Here is a 15,875-nt window from a genome sequence, read left to right as displayed (position 1 = left end):
TATTGCCTATTTAGTATTTCCCCCCACCCCTCCCATCCCTCATAACCAACAGAGATTGTTACTTTTTGTTGGTAAACTTTTTCATGAGTTTTTACAATAGAGGTCTCATACAATATTTGTCCTTTTGTGATGGACTTATTTCACTCTGCGTAATGTCCTCCAGTTTTGTTTCTCTTACTCTCCTGTGCTGAGTTTTTTTTTGTTTGTGGATTTTTTTTCATTTCTTTTGTTTTTGTAGGTTTTGTTTTTACTGAGACTTTGTGTTTTTTTTCTTTATTTTGATGAGGTTTGTTAACTTTCTTTGTGGTTACCATGAAATTTACCCTTATATTCCTAGATTTGAACCAGTCTATTATTACTTGGTATCGCTTGACTTCCTCCCCATCAGAAGATTCTCTATCTACACCATTTATTCCCTCTTTTATTGTTCTGATGCTGTTGTCATTTACAGATTAACCTCTCTGGTTCCCTTTTGTAATTCTTTTGGTTTTGCATAGTCCTTAAGAGTTAATTTCCTAGGTTGGTATCTGGCTAGTACAATTCTGTGTCGTTTATTCAGCCTGTGGTCTGATATTGTTTGTTCTCAGATCAAAGGACTTCCTTTAATAAGTCTTGTAAGTTTGGTTTGGTTCTTACATAGTCCCTTAATTTTTGTTTATCTAGAAATGACCTAATTTCACCATCATATTTGAATGAGAGTTTTGCAGGATGTATTATTCTTGGCTGGCAATTTTTTTCTTTTAAGGTTTTATATATGTCATCCCATTGCCTTCTTGCCTGCATGGTTTCTGCTGAATAATCCCAGCTTAGTCTTACTGTTTCTCTTCTGTATGCATGTGACTTTTGGTTTTTCTTGAGCTACTCTCAGGATTCTTTGTTTGTCTTTGGTTTTAGCGAGTGTGATTATGATATGCCTTGGTGATTTTCTCTTGGGGTCTATCCTATATGGGGTTCGTTGAGCTTCTTGGATGGAAAGCTTTTCATCTTTCATGATATTGGGGAAGTTTTCTGTCAGCAAGTCTTCAATGATCCTCTCTGTGTCTTCTGTTTTCTCCCCCTGTTCTGGAACTCCGATCACTTGCAGATTTTTGCTTTTGATCGTATCCCCCATAATTCTCAGGGTCTCTTCATTTTTCTTTGTTCTTTATTCTGAGTTTTCCTCAAACAGAGTTGTATATAAGGTTTGTCTTCAATTCTGTTGATCCTGTCTTCCACCATTTCATATCTGCTCCTCAGCCCTTCTATGACACTGTCCATTTATGAAATCTTGTTGTTTATCTTTTGGATTTCTAATTGTTGTTTTTGTATAATTTCTAGTTGTGAAATTGTTTTGGCATTTTGTTCCTGCATTATTTTCCTGAATTCTTCCATTTTTTGTCTGTATTTTCCATGAATTTCTCTATTTTTTCCTCATTTTTGTCTGCTTTTTGCTTCAACTGTTGGATAATTCTGAGTATTAGAGATTTGAATTCCCTATCAGGTAGTTCTAGTGCCTTTTCTTCTACTGGAAGGTCATCTGGTGTTTTATTTTGGATGTCTATTGGAACCATCCTGTCCTGTTTTTGTAAGTGTTTTGATATTGTCTGCCGTCTTCGGGGCATTCAGTAGTTATTTTTCTCATTTATTGATTGTAGATTTGTTTGTTTTGTCCTTTTTTTATAATTTGGTTATGTCTAAGCAGGCGGGCTGTGTGTTCTTTGTTGTTTGCTCATCTGTGGGCACAATACTTTTTGCCTCCTTCTCCAATTTGCAGGGTCAGTCGCTCAGATATGGTACAGCACGGCAGGTCTAGCTGAAGACGAGTTGCTGGGATGGGTTTTTTGTGGCACTTACTACAGCCACCAGGGCGGGTCAGTAATCAGTGTAGGGCAGGTTCCCATAGGCTGTGCCTGTGCTGCTTGGTGGTGTAATGTTAAGCACACAGTGCAGGTAGGCAGGATGGAGGGGGGAGATTGTGATGTGTGGAGCTAAGATGCGTATGGGAGAGAGGAGAGAGGAACAGGAGCCAAAAATATACAAACAAACAAAAAAGAGTACTAAGGGAGCTTGCTTTTGGAGTGGAGAGATGAGAGACTATGGAATGGAGAAAAACAAAAAGGGGAAAAAGAAGAAAAAAGAAAAGAATGAATAAATAAAAATTAGAAAGAAAAAAGAACAGCAAAGCTCCCAGGGATCCCACCAGTGTGGCTACGAGATCTGGGGAAGTTGTTCCTAGGTGTTGCAGTATAGCCTGGCTAGGAGGCATAGAGGTATTCAGCGCCAGGTATCCAGGGGACAGGAAGAGAAGGAAGGTATAAAGAGATGAGAAACTGAGTAATGAAGAAAGACAAAAAGGGAAAAAGAGGGAAAAGAAAACAAAATAAATTTTAAAAAAGAAAAAGAACCCCCCCCAAAAACAGGAAAAAAAAAACACGAAAAAAGAAATGCCCTCAGGGATCCCTCCGTGCGTCTGCGCGAGCTGAGGGGGTAGGTCCCAAGCTGCACAGCACCGCCCAGCCAGAACAGGCTCCCAACTCGAGAAAAGAAAAAGAAAACAAACAAACAATTCAAAACAAACCAACAAACAAAAAAGCCCCGGGATCCCACCAGCGTGGCCGCACAGACCGGGAAGCAGTTCCACACTCAAACAGAGCTCCACAGCCCCTCAGGAAGAAACAAAGATGGCACACGGAGCCAGTACTTGAGCAAAAGAAGGGGGACGTGGTGAGAGGTAAGGAAGAAATCAAAAGAAGCAGAAAACAGCAACACCAGCAGCCAACAAATGGCACTCAGGGAGTCGGCCACTGTGGGCCGGTGGAATCCAAGCAGCCAGTGCTTCCCGGACAAGAGACTGTGGCTGTGGGAAGCAGAGGAGGCCAAGTGGGGGGTGAAGAAGGGTGGGGGATGAGAAAGCATATCTCGCTGTTTACCGGTTGTTCTGGCTCCTGGTGGAAGCTCTGAGAAGCTGCTTTCTCATACCCCCTATTTGCTGGTCTCTGATAGGAATCCAAGATGGCAGATCCATGCTGCATTAGCTGATAGGGGACCACTCCATGTATATCTCTTTGCTCTCTGTTCTCTGTCAGTTTGTTACTGCATTTGGTGCTTGGCTGAGTTCTTTATCTCTTCATTTGATGGTTAGGATTTCAGGATTGCTGTTTTCTCTGTTTGGCTTAGTTTTTCGGATCTTTGCTGTGGAGGGATGGCGTGGTGCTTCTGCCTAGAGAGCCATGTTGCTGGAAGTCCCAAATTCTTAATTTTTGAACAAGGGATCAGCATTTCCATTTTGCACTACCAGTTAACCAGTTGCCATTGAATCAACTCCTACTCATCGCGATCCCATGCGTGTCAGAGTAGACCTGTGCTGTATACGGTTTTCAATGGCTGATTTTTGGAAGAAGATTGCTAGACCTTTCTTCTGAGGACCTTTGGGTGGACTTCAACCTGCAGCCTTTTGCTTAGCAGATGAGCACACTAACCATTTGCACCACCCAGGGACTCCCATTTTGCACTAGGCCCTGCAAATTATGCAGCCGGTCCTGTGCGGGGAGTGAGCAATGGGCAGACACTTCATGCATTTTATTCCTGGATAGCATTTTCCTCCCCCTCAGATCTGCCAATCCACACAAGACCATAACTCAAGAGCTCCACTTTATCAAAACTCAATAGTCTTCTTCTAGGACATGCAGTCATGCTAATGAAACCAGAGCTTAGTCACTCAAAACCTTAAAAAGAATGGTTGATCTGTACTGAGTGCCTACTAGGTGCCAGGCACCACAATAAACCCAGAGTGATAATATTTCTAATCTGGGAGGTTGATAGGTAGAACCATCCCTTTTTCAGAGTTGAGGGCACTGAGGCTCAGAGAGATTCAGTGACTTGCCCAAGGATACACGGTACATATACCTTATGAGCTTTCTCAAAGTCCTTTGGCACCTCCTGCCTCTGGAAGTCTTGGCTGCTCACTCTACCTCAGCTGCTAGTTCCTGACTTGGGCTCAGGTGGTTCTGTCATTTGGGGTAGATCAGTTACATGTCCTGAGAGTGCCAAATCCTTCCCAGCCACAATTCCAGACTGGGATGAAACACTATCCAGCATGGTGTGGGAAATGGCATCCTGAGAGAGCATCACCCAAAGGGCAGGGATCATCTGATCCTGAGGTGCACAAGAGTTAATTCCCCATTGGGCAAACTTTGACCAATGGGAAACAGTAGTCTTTCCCACAGACTAAGGAATTATGGTGGTGCAGTTGTTAAGTGCTCGGCTGCTAACTGAAAGGTCAGGGGTTTGAACCCACCAGTCGCTCCATGGGAGAAAGATGGCAGTCTGCTTCTGTAAAGATTTACAGCTTTGGAAACCCTATGGGGCAGTTTTACTCTGTCCTTCAGGATCGCTATGAGTCAGAATTGACTAGATGGCAGTGGAGTTTTTTTGGTTCCCATGGACTACTTTAAGACACTGTCTCTCCTTGAAGCCCATCCAGAGAAGTCCCATTTGCCAAGCCCAGAGATCTTGTGCAGTGACTTGCTATGTCTCTCCGTGGCTCTTCATGAAACAACAGCAACAAAATAACACACCATTTAGCATTGCTTCACATTGTTCTTTACCTGACTTCCCTTTTTCCTACCTTTGCTGCCCTGCATTTGCACCCCCGCTAAATGAAATATCAAGACCTTAATTCTTGCCTCCGGCTCTGTCTTCTAGAGAAGATGGTCTAAGACACATTTAGGAAGGGACAGCCTTTCCCTCAGCTCCAGGTATGGTCGAGCTTCGTATAGGCTGAACTTGGACATCAGCCACCCCCTTCGCAGACATATGTGATTTGTGGGTCTCTGGTCTCCCACAGCTATAGGAACACCCCCGTCTGAGAGCTATAGCGACCATCTACAGTGGGCTACCCTGCGCCACTCTTCCTTCTCCCTCTCCCTACTCCATCTGCTTGGCCCTAGTCTTACAGGGGCCCTACACCTTTCTCCTATATGCCATGGCTGATTGGTCCACCGGCTTTGCCTGACCCACGTTGAATTAATGAACCCGCTTTCTGGAATTTTTGGACTGGTGACAAAGTGATTTGGTGTCGTTTTCTCTCTTTACACACTCCCTCCAAGCAGCACTGGTGGTGCAACAGTTAAGCACTCAGTTGCTAATCAAAAGGTTGGTGGTTCAAACCCATCCAGCGGCCCCGTGGGATAAAGGCCTAGTGACCTGCTCCTATAAAGATCACAGCCTAGAAAACCTTATGGGACAGTTCTACTCTGTCACATGGGTGGCTATGAGTCAAAATCAATTTGAGGGCACCTAACAACAACAACACACTCCCTCCAAACTGCACCCCCAGTGTTTGCAGCTGTAAGCTAGAAAACTTGAGAGTGATCAATAGGCATGTTTTCTTTCATCTGAATACAGTCAGTCTGCAGTATGAGAGAAGAATGTCACCAACATGCAGACAGAAACTGAGGTAGGAGATTCAGAAAGAGCCCTAAGGCAGTCCCAGGTCTGTCTTTCCTGAAGTCTAACTGCTCTGCCACTCTCCTTGAGGCTTAGTTGCTCTCTGTGCTCACCAGCATCCTTCCATTAAATGCCCTCTTGCCTAATCCTGTTCTAATTGTGTTTCACTGCAAACAAAGGAGGTCTAGCTAGCACAGTGCATTCCTGCCAAAGGGAGCTAAGAAGGGAAAGTAAGAAGAGGCTGAGTTTGGAGCCAGAAAGACCTGGGTTTGAATCTTGAACTCCATCACTTTTATCTGTGGACCATGACAAGTAATTTAACCCCCGTGACTCGGTTTCCTCATCTGTGAAAGCAGGGGAATAATAACTATCTTTCAGGGCAGGTATGAGGATCTAATGAGATCATGTGTGTAACAGGCTTGACACAGGGCCCCTATATGGCCACTGCTCAAAAATGCTGATTCCCCTTCCATGCCTTCCATGTTGGTGATGGGGATGATCTACAAAGGCAGGTTTTGCTTCAGCCCCAGACCCCATTGTCAGAGAGTTCGGTTAGTCCCTCCAAGGTGTCCTCACTCCCTGTACCTGGGCTGAGAAAATAAGCCTTCAAAGCCTTCCCCAGAAATCAAAGAGTCACAGACTCTCATCCCTGAAGCACACCTCACAGATAGCACAGCTCCACCTTTCACCATGGATCTCTGTGAAAATCTTCAAGAAGTGGTCATTTGGCTTAGAAATAAAAGCCTTTAATGACAGGAAACTCACTCCCTCACAAAGGCAGCACATTCCATTTCTACATACCTCTAACATTGAAAACTATTTAGTTTGTCTCCTCCATCAGGCTTGGAATCTTTGACAGATTAGGAGAACCAGATTTCTATAACATAGTAGGATCCAAGCCTTAAAAACTCTTATAGGCTACCATCATGAGCCTTGACAAGTTCTTTGAGAAAGGCATTATATAACTCACTTTACAAAGAACCATATTTACACAGTACTTTTGTGTCCACGCATCATGATCATAGACCAGGGTCACTGTGGAGATTAAATGTGGCAAATTCTTTGACACTCCTTCATCAAGAGGTGAGGTCTGTGTTTCCTCCCCTTGAATATGGGTGGTCTCTATGACCACTTTAACTAGTAGAATATGGCAGAAGTGACACTGGCTAGTTTCCAGAGTCAGGCCTTATGGAACTGGCAGCTTCAATTCCCTGTCATTTGAAACACTGTCTCTGGAATCATCGTACTTCAAATCCTCAGGTCACCATTCTAATGCAACCATATGTAAGTGCTCTTGTTGACAGTCCCAGCTGAACACAGCCTTCCAGTCATCCCTGCCAAAGCACCACACACGTGAGTAAAGCCATCTTCTCCAGACCAGCTCGTCACCAGTTGAATGCCATGAGTGACCTTAGTCAATGCCATGTGGAGCAGCAGAATTGTTCAGCTGAGCTCTGCCTGAATTCCTGGCCCACAAAATTGTAAGTTATGATAAAATAGTTGTCATTTTGAGCTACTAAATTTTGGGGTAGTTTGTTATGCAGACTAGATAACTGGAACCGTCATTACTCCATCCAACCGATGAGGAAATGAAGGCAGAGGGAGGTAAATGACTTGCCTAGACAGCTGGGCAACAACGAGTGAGGCTGGACCTCAAGACTTCTCATTCTTAGTTCCATATTTCTATTTCATCTTGATAACACTATGGAAACCTATCTATAACTAACAGCAGCGAAGAACACTCGCCATTAATCTTAGTTTTAGATAAAGTAATATTATCTGGCATTTTCACAGGACAGTGTCAGAGTTCTTTGGTTCTATTCTAAGTGCTTTATGCTCATTAGATTGTTTAATCTTCACAGCAACCCTCTGAGTTAGGTGCTATCACTATCTCTATTTTATAGATAGGGATACTTCTGCACAAAATGATTAAATAACTTGTCAAAGGTCATGCAGCTAAGGAGGAGCAAAGCAGGGATTTGAACGCAGATATTTGGGCTCCTGAGGCCATCTGCTTAACCTCTGAGGAATACTGTCCCTCAAAAAAGCCAAGGCATATTAGGTCTCTTCTACTCAAAGATGATCTGAACTCATGGCCACTATATGTGGCTCAGTGCACATGTGGCTTTCACCACAAGTTCTTTTTTATTATTTGTTAAATTTTTATTTTGTTGTTGAGAATATACACAGCAAAACGTACACCAATTCAACTGTTTCTACATGTACAATTCAGTGACATTGATTGCATTCTTTGAATTGTGCAACCATTTTCACCCTCCTTTTCTGAGCAGCTCCTCTTCTGTTAATATAAACTCACTGCCACCTAAGATTTCTATGTAACCTTTCGAGTTACTGTTGTCACCTTGATCCCATGTAGATAATTCTTAAAAGAGCATAATGCTCAAGGTAGACATTTTTTACTAGTTAAGCTAAACTATTGTTTGGTTTTAAGCAGATTACAGGGAATATTTTTGGTTTAAGGCCTAAAGATTATCTCAGGGCAATAGTTTCAGGGGTTCATCCAGCTCTCTTGGCTCCAGAAAGTCTGGAGTCTGTGGAAATTTGAAATTCTGTTCTGCATTTTCCCCCTTTTGATCAGGATTCTGCTATAGAATCTTTGATCAAAATGTTGAGTAATGGTAGCCAGGCACCATCTAGTTCTGGTCTCATGGCAAAGGAGAGAGTTGTTCATGGAGGCAATTAGCCACACATTCCATATCTTCCTCTTATTCTTGACTCTTCTTCTTCCTCTGTTACTCCAGGCAAATAGAGACCAAATGTTGTACCTTAGATGGCCACTTAAGAAGTTTTTAAGGCCTCAAGCACTACACAAGGAACTAGGGGGTAGAACAGAAGCACTAAATGTGTTATTGGGTCAATTAACTGGGATGTCCCATGAAACCATGACCCTAAACTTCTAAACCAAGGACCACCAGAAGTTCTTAATGCCTGCAATGTGCCTAGAAGATTCCAGGAGACTTGAAACTCACCATTTGTTCACTTACAACATGGGACAAAGCTAAAATGGACATAAATGCTCTATATCCAATCAGGCAAAAGGAAGAATCTTTTTGTCTGCCTGCAAGACTGACAGAGAAGCCTAGGCCACCCAACAAATGCCATAATTAATTTCCCAGTGTGCAATGTTGCCTATGGGGAGAGGAGGCATTGGCTTATTTCTTATTCATGAAGTCACACTGCCAAGCTTCATTTGCATGAAGTAATTTTTGCTGCTGCTATCCCACCATAAAATAAATCCATTTTTCTTACAGGATCTGGTCTCTTTACACCAAGAGAAATGAGTAAGCAATATATGCTGAAGGAACACACCCTTTGGACCATTTTAATCAGAAACATGTCTGCAGCTAACAATAAGTGATTTTTATAGGAATATAAAATGTCTTGGGCTCAAAGTCCCAAGTACATCCCAAATGCAACTCTGCCTCAAGATCTGTTTTTAAGCGTGTGTTTAACATTTTTTTCTGCTGGGACAGATTTTATAACCAGTGGAGTTGTGGAGCTATAGCTATATCGTTGTATGTACACACACACACACATACACACAAAGAGGGGGGGTCATTCTCCTGCCAAATGCTGACTAGTTGGGTTACCAGAAATGCTGATGACTCCTTGTATGGTAGGCAGAATAATCACCTCCCCGCCCTCGCCACAGGTGGCCATGTCCTAATTTCTGGAACCTATGAATATGTTAGCTTACATGACAAATGGGAATTTGAAGATGTGATTAAGGACCTTCAGATGTGAAGCGTATCCTGGATTATTCAGGTGGGTCCAATCTAATCATATGAAATTTGAAAGCAGAGAAACATTTCGATCTGTAGTCAGTGTGAGAAAGATGTGACTACAGAAGAATGGTCAGAGAGAGCGACGTGGCTGGTTTTGAAGATGGGAGGGGACTAACAGTCAAGGAATGAAGGCAGCCTCTGGAATCTGGGAAAGCCAAGGAAATGGATTCTTCTTCACAGCCTTCAGAAGGGAATGAAGCCCTGCTGATGCCTTGATTTTAACCCAGTGAGACCCATGTCAGACTTCTGAACTACAGAACCGTAAGATAATAAATTTACGTTGTTTTAAGCCATCACATTTGTAGTAATTTGTGATAGCAGTGACAGAAAACGAATACATCTTGTATCAAAAGTTCTCTGCCACTCATTAGCTGTGTGACCCTGACTGAGTCACCTCACCTATCAGAACTACGTTTTCCTCATTTCCCAGATGGCTGATAATAAAACCTCTCCTAGGGTTTCCGTGGGGAGCTCTGGTGGCACAGTGATTAAGAGCTTAGCTGCTAACCAAAACATCGGCAGTTCGAATCCACCAGCTGCTCCTTGGAAACCCTACGGGACAGCTCTACTCTGTCCTATAGGATCACTATAAGTCGGAATTGACTTGACAGCAAAGGTGTTTTTTTTGGGGGGCGGGTTGTTGTTGTTGTTGTTGAGAGTTCCTGAAGGGAGCCCTGGTGGTGCAATGGTTAAGTGCTTGGCTACTAACCAAAAGGTTGGTGGTTTGAACCCACCAGCGGCTCTGCAGAAGAAAAAACCTAGAGATCTGCTCCCATAAAGATTACAGCCTAGGAAACCCTATGGGGCAGTTCTACTCTGTCCTATAGGATTGCAATGAGTTAGAATTGACTTGACGCCACCCAACAACAACAGGGTACTTCAAAGGTTCCTAGGTGGCACAAGTTTGCATGGACTGCTAACCTTCTAAAGCTTGATGTTTCAAATCCATCCAGTGGTACTGCAGAAGAAAAGGCCTGGTGATCTGCTTCCATAAAGATTACAGCTAAGAAAACCCTATGGAGCTCAGTTCTACTCTGTAATACATGGAGTCACCATGAGTTGGAATCCACTTGATGGCAACTAATAGCTACAACAAGGGTTCTTCAGGGAATCAGAGTGAACTAGATAAAGCATATGAAAGTCTTACACGTGCTGAAGAGCACTGCAGAGGTAAGACTTTACTATCATTAATATTATCTTTATTCTAGCAGACTCTATATTCTATGCAAGAAAGACAGCTCAGTAGAACGGCTGGAGCTCTCAAACTCATAATGCTTAATATTGCAGTAATTAATGCCAGCTTCCTTCTGGCCAAATATTTTTTCAGAAGTGCTAAAATGAAAAAAAACAGAAAATGACAAGAAGTGCTTCATCACTTCTCCTGGCCACCTTTCAAGCTTAATCCTAGATATCACTCAGGAAGGGGTGTATCGATTATTTATTGCCAGAATAATGCTATGTAACAAACCACGCCAAAACTCCGTAGCTGGAAACAATAAGCATTTATTTTACTCATGAGCCTGTGGGCCTGCAGTTTAGGCTTGGCTTGGCGGCCATTGCTGGTGTGGCTGGACTCACGCTCATGGCTGGTGGTCAGATGACTGTTGGCTGTTGTAGAACGCCTTTGGCTGGAATGACTGGGGGGACTCAACTCGTCTCTGCATGTCTCTTATTTGCCACTAGGCTAGCCCAAACATCTTCTCATGGCAATGGAAGAGGAGCAAGAGCAAGAGTGGAAATGTGCCAGGGTGGTTTCAAGCCTCTGCATCTGTCACATCTCCTGACATCCCATTGGCCAAAACAAGTCACATGACCAAACTTAGACCCAAGGATTGGTTCTTCAGTGAGAGAAAATGCAAAGTCACATGGCAAAGGACATGGATGGGTGTGTGTGTATGAGAGAGACAAAAACAGAGACAGAGACACTGAGAAAATTGGGGCCATTCATGCAGTTAATCCACTGGAGGAGAACAGCAAAGGAGACTGGATCATCTTTATTTGTGATTTACTGAACACCTACTGTATACACCTACCTCATACAAGGAGCTTACATGCTAATAGAAGTTCCTGGGTAGTGTAAATGGTTAATGCACCTGGCTGCTCATTGGAAGGTTGGAGGTTTGAGTCCATCCAGAGGCACCTCAGAAAAAGCCCTGGCAATCTACGACCAAAAACTCAGCCACTGAAAACACTATGGAGCACAGTCCAACTCTGACACACATGGGGTCACCATGAGTTGGAAATGACTCAATGGCAACTGGTTTTCTTACTTTGTAATAGAATGTCTAAGACGGGTGCTCAAGGGGCAAGAGAACAACCGTTGATGGCTGCTACAATATGCCATACCTGGGAAAGGCACTGGGGATACAGCCATGAACATGATGTCATCTCATTTACTTTGCACAACAACCCTGTAAGGCAGGCATTACACCCATCCCTATTTCATAGATAGGGAAACTGAGGCTGAGCAAGGTTAAGCTGTCTACATGCCCAAGTTCAAGATACCAAGCTAAGTCTATCTCACTTGGAAACCAAGATTTGTTCCACTATACTCTGGAAAGCATTCCTTCATTGATTCAACAGATATTTATTGAGTGCCTACTATGTGCCAGGCACTGTGGACAATCTCCTTGGAAATGATTCATGACATTTCTTTCCCCAAGCATCTATCAGACATCGCCAACTGTAGAGCCCCACCCATTCCACTTTTACCTTGGTATGGGGTCCTTATGGTTGAGAACGGTTAACTAGCTCCTTTAGAAAAAAAAAAAAAAAAAGAGAGAGAGAAAAAAGTCTCTAGGAGAACCATTCATCATCATTACTTGCGACCTCTCGTTCACTTCAATCTTCGACTCCTGCCCTTTTATAGTACCTTCAAAGCGGTTCCAAGGCATTACTTGTTCACTGTTTAGGCCAATTAGAAGAGGTTAGTACTCCTGGAGAAATCACCATACCCAGCTGGCAAAGGCAGCTGTGCCTGCCTCGGGTCCTGGCTCTGCCCTCTGAGACACAGAGCAACCCAGGGGTGGTAAGAGCAGCCCAGCTGGGCTGTATGGCTCACAGAAAATGGATAGGCTGTAGGCAGATGTGTACTGTGGCTTTATTCAACAAAACAGATCTGAACATGATGGCAGGTTAAACTAATGATTTAACCACAGTAACTTGCTACTAAGTGAAGAAAAACCTTGGGGAAAAGCTGCTTTAATAACAACCTAGTAAATTAAGCCTGGCTGGGCAAAGCTCTGTACATCTGATTGTGATATAACACTCAACAGCATACGTCTAACCCAGATTATGAGCTACTTGAAAGCAAGGACCTTAATCTTTCCATCTTTGACTCTTTACACACAGTAGGAGCTTAATAAATATTTGCATGAATGAATGTGTGAATGAGTGAATGAATGGATAGGAGAATGGATATAAGAGGATAAATATGGGGGTGAACACGTAGGAGTAAATGTTTGTTGAATAATGTAAAATAATTGATTAAAATGATTTGTAAAGTAATGTTGATTTTTTTTTTTTTTTAATTAAGGTAAGTTCCAGGATACTTAACGTGGGTGAGTGGAAACAGGGAGAAAACATATACTGAGTTCCTTCTGTATGCCGACGCTTCAGGTATATGTTTTCTCATTTAGTTCTAAGTATACCTCTTTGGAGTTGGTTTAATCATCCCCTGTTTATAGAGAGGGACACTGAGGCGCAGAGAGGTTCCTTAGGTGACGATGTCAAAGAAGCTAGGATTCAAACCTAGGTCTGCCAATTTCTCAAAGCTTGCGCCCTACCCACTGGAAATTGGGAGGAATTTCAGTTTTGTAGATGAAGAAACTGAGGCAGGGAGAAGGGCAATGACTTGACCACAGTCATCAGTGGGCTTGTGTGTAATGACAACTAGGAGGTGCCTAGATCTGTTGTCCTCTTCTCAGGAGGAGCCATGTAGTCAGTGGGGAGAACTCAGAGGGAAGGGAGCCAATAAGCCATTAGAGAAGGGGAAGGACGGAGTCATTCTTGGGACTCATGATGCTTCTAACTTTGACTCCTGGCAACCCTATGTATGTGCTCCATAGTGTTTTCAATGGCTGATTTCTTGGAAATAGATCACCAGGCCTTTCTTCCGAGGCATCTCTGGGTGGACTTTAACCTCCAACATTTTGGTTAGCAGCTGTTTTAGTTATCTAGGTCTGCCATAACAGAAATGCCAAAAGTGAAAGACTTTAACAAAGAGAAATTTATTCTCTCACAGTTTAGGAGGCTAGAAGTCTGAATTCAGGGCACCGTCTCCAGGGGAAGGCTTTCTCTGTCAGCTCTTGGGGAACGTCCTTAGTCTAGGAGCTTCTCAGCATAGAGACCCTGGGTCAAAAGGACACTTTCCCCTCCTGGTTCTTCATTCTTGGTGACAAGAAGTCCCCCTCCTCTCTGCTCGATTCTCTTTCATATCTCAAAAGAGATTGACTCAAGATACAACCTAATCCTGTAGATTGAGTCCTGCCTTATTAACATAACTGCTTCTAATCCTGCCTCATCAAGATTATAAAGGTTAGGATTTACAACACAAGATAATCACATCAGATCACGAAATGGTGGACAACCGCACAATACTGGGAAACATTTTGAGGGGACACAATTCAATCCATAATAGCAGCCAAGTGGTTAACTGTTTGCACCAGCCAGGGACTCCTTGCCTAGTACAGGGACCAGGCAAACCTAGAATTATGGATGTATACAGAGCTCCTGAAGCCTGGGCTCTGAGCCAGGCTGTCTGTGTTTGAATCCTGGCTCTATCATTTCCTAAGCGCATGTCCTTGTGCAAGTTACTTAGCTTCTCACTGCCTCAGTTTCCTTATCTGTAAAATCGGGATAAAACCATCTCAGGGTCAATGCAAGGATTAAATGAGCTCCGATAGCATCTGGCTCAGAATAAGCCATCAATGAACAGCCAGTCTTAGAGTCTGCTGTTCCAAGCCCCTTTCTGCTGCTTGCTACTCCACAACACAGCAAGCCCTCGCAAACATGGTGGGCGGGCAGAAGGGGCCTGTGGAGGATTTTCTGTCAACTGTGTTTGCTGTGTTTGGAGGCACAGGGCTGGGTTAACCAACACACTCTGAGAAGGGAGTGCATTTTCTCTCTGTGGCTTTCAGGTCACAAGTTCAGGTGGTGGGCTCACCTTTTGGTTAGCAAAATTCATTCACTCTCACCCTGTGATTAATGACTCCTGAAAGCTCATAGCCATGCGGACTCTGGGGCCAGAGACCGCAGCTGTTCATCTAACTGTGGAAAAGCAAGGACAACATTTAAAAACAGGATGAGAGCCTGGGTAATCTGAAGCTCTGCAAAGCCAAGGAATAGCAAACATACTAGTCCACTCTAAGGAGGTTCCTACATCCATATTCTACTCAAAAGGGAAATAAACCATTTTTTTCCCAGCATGTTCTGTTACCTTCGATGGGGCAAAAGCCTAGATGGAGAGAGGGAGAGAGCTATCCTTTATTGAACACCTACTATGTGCCAGGCACTGTGTTTAATTTCACAAACACGCAGCATTTGCTATGTGCCAGGCACAGTTTCTAAGCACTATACAGAAGTTAACTCATTCAATCCTCGTAACAAACTCATCAGGCGGACAGCATTATTATCACCATTTTAAAAGGCCGAAAGAGAGGCAGAGAGAAGGTGAAGAAACTTGCTTAAAGTCAAACAGCTAATATATGATAACACCGGGACTCAATCCCTTAACCTCTATGCTCTGTTGCCTCTCACTGGGCTTGGTCCTATTCGGCTTTAGTCCTAACAACCACGAGGAAGGTGGCTATTATTATTCTCTACTTCACAGATGAGGGCTCTCAGGTACAGAAAGATTAAGTAACATTCAAGCACAACTGGTGAGATCCCAAGTTAACTCCAGGTCTGGATGAACTCAGAGCCTGAGTCCTGTCCTTTCTCATTAGGAGCAGACCTGGCCTTAAGCAAAAATAGTCTGTTTTTCCTTTTTATTTTTTCTTTTTTTTCTGTTTTCTGTTTTATTTATTTTTTATTGTTGTACTTTAAGTGAAAGTTTACAGTTCAAGCTAGTCTCTCGTACAAAAATTTATACATACGTTGTTATGTGACCCTAATTGCTCTCCCTATACTGTGACACCACACTCCTCCTTTCCACCCCTGATTTCCTGTGTCTATTCAACCAGCTCCTGACCCTCTCTGCCTTCTCATCTCACTTCCAGACAGAAGCTGCCCATTTAGTTTCATGTATCTACTTGAACTAAGAAGCACACTCTTCACGAGTATCATTTTATGTCCCATAGTCCAGTCTAATCTTTGTCGGAAGAGTTGGCCTTGGGAATTGTTTCAGTTCTGGGTTGACAGAGAGTCCAGGGGCCATGCTTTCTGGGGTTCCTCCAGTCTTAGTCAGACCATTAAATCTGGTCTTTTTACTACAATTTGAGTTCTGCGCCCTACTTTTCTCCTGCTCCATCAGGGACTCTCTGTTGTGTTCCCTGTCAGGGTGGTCATTGGTGGTAGCCAGGCACCATCTAGCTCTTCTGGTTTCAGGCTGATGCAGTCTCTGGTTTGTACGGCCCTTTCTGTCTCTGGGGCTAATACTTCCTTGTGTCTTTGGTGTTCTTCATTCTCCTTTACTCCAGGTGG

At 43.4% G+C, this 15,875-nt stretch overlaps 1 protein-coding gene across 1 annotated transcript in view; it reads right to left on the bottom strand.

Moving 5' to 3' along the window:
* Positions 1-15,875, bottom strand: part of NAV2 (neuron navigator 2) — an 852,675-nt gene that overhangs the window by 657,438 nt on the left and 179,362 nt on the right. The gene's annotated exons all lie outside the window — the stretch shown is intronic.

The sequence above is a fragment of the Trichechus manatus genome, unplaced genomic scaffold (assembly GCF_000243295.1).
Source record: "Trichechus manatus latirostris isolate Lorelei unplaced genomic scaffold, TriManLat1.0 scaffold00006, whole genome shotgun sequence".
NCBI lineage: Eukaryota > Metazoa > Chordata > Mammalia > Sirenia > Trichechidae > Trichechus > Trichechus manatus.
This window is presented reverse-complemented; position numbering and strand designations above follow the sequence as displayed.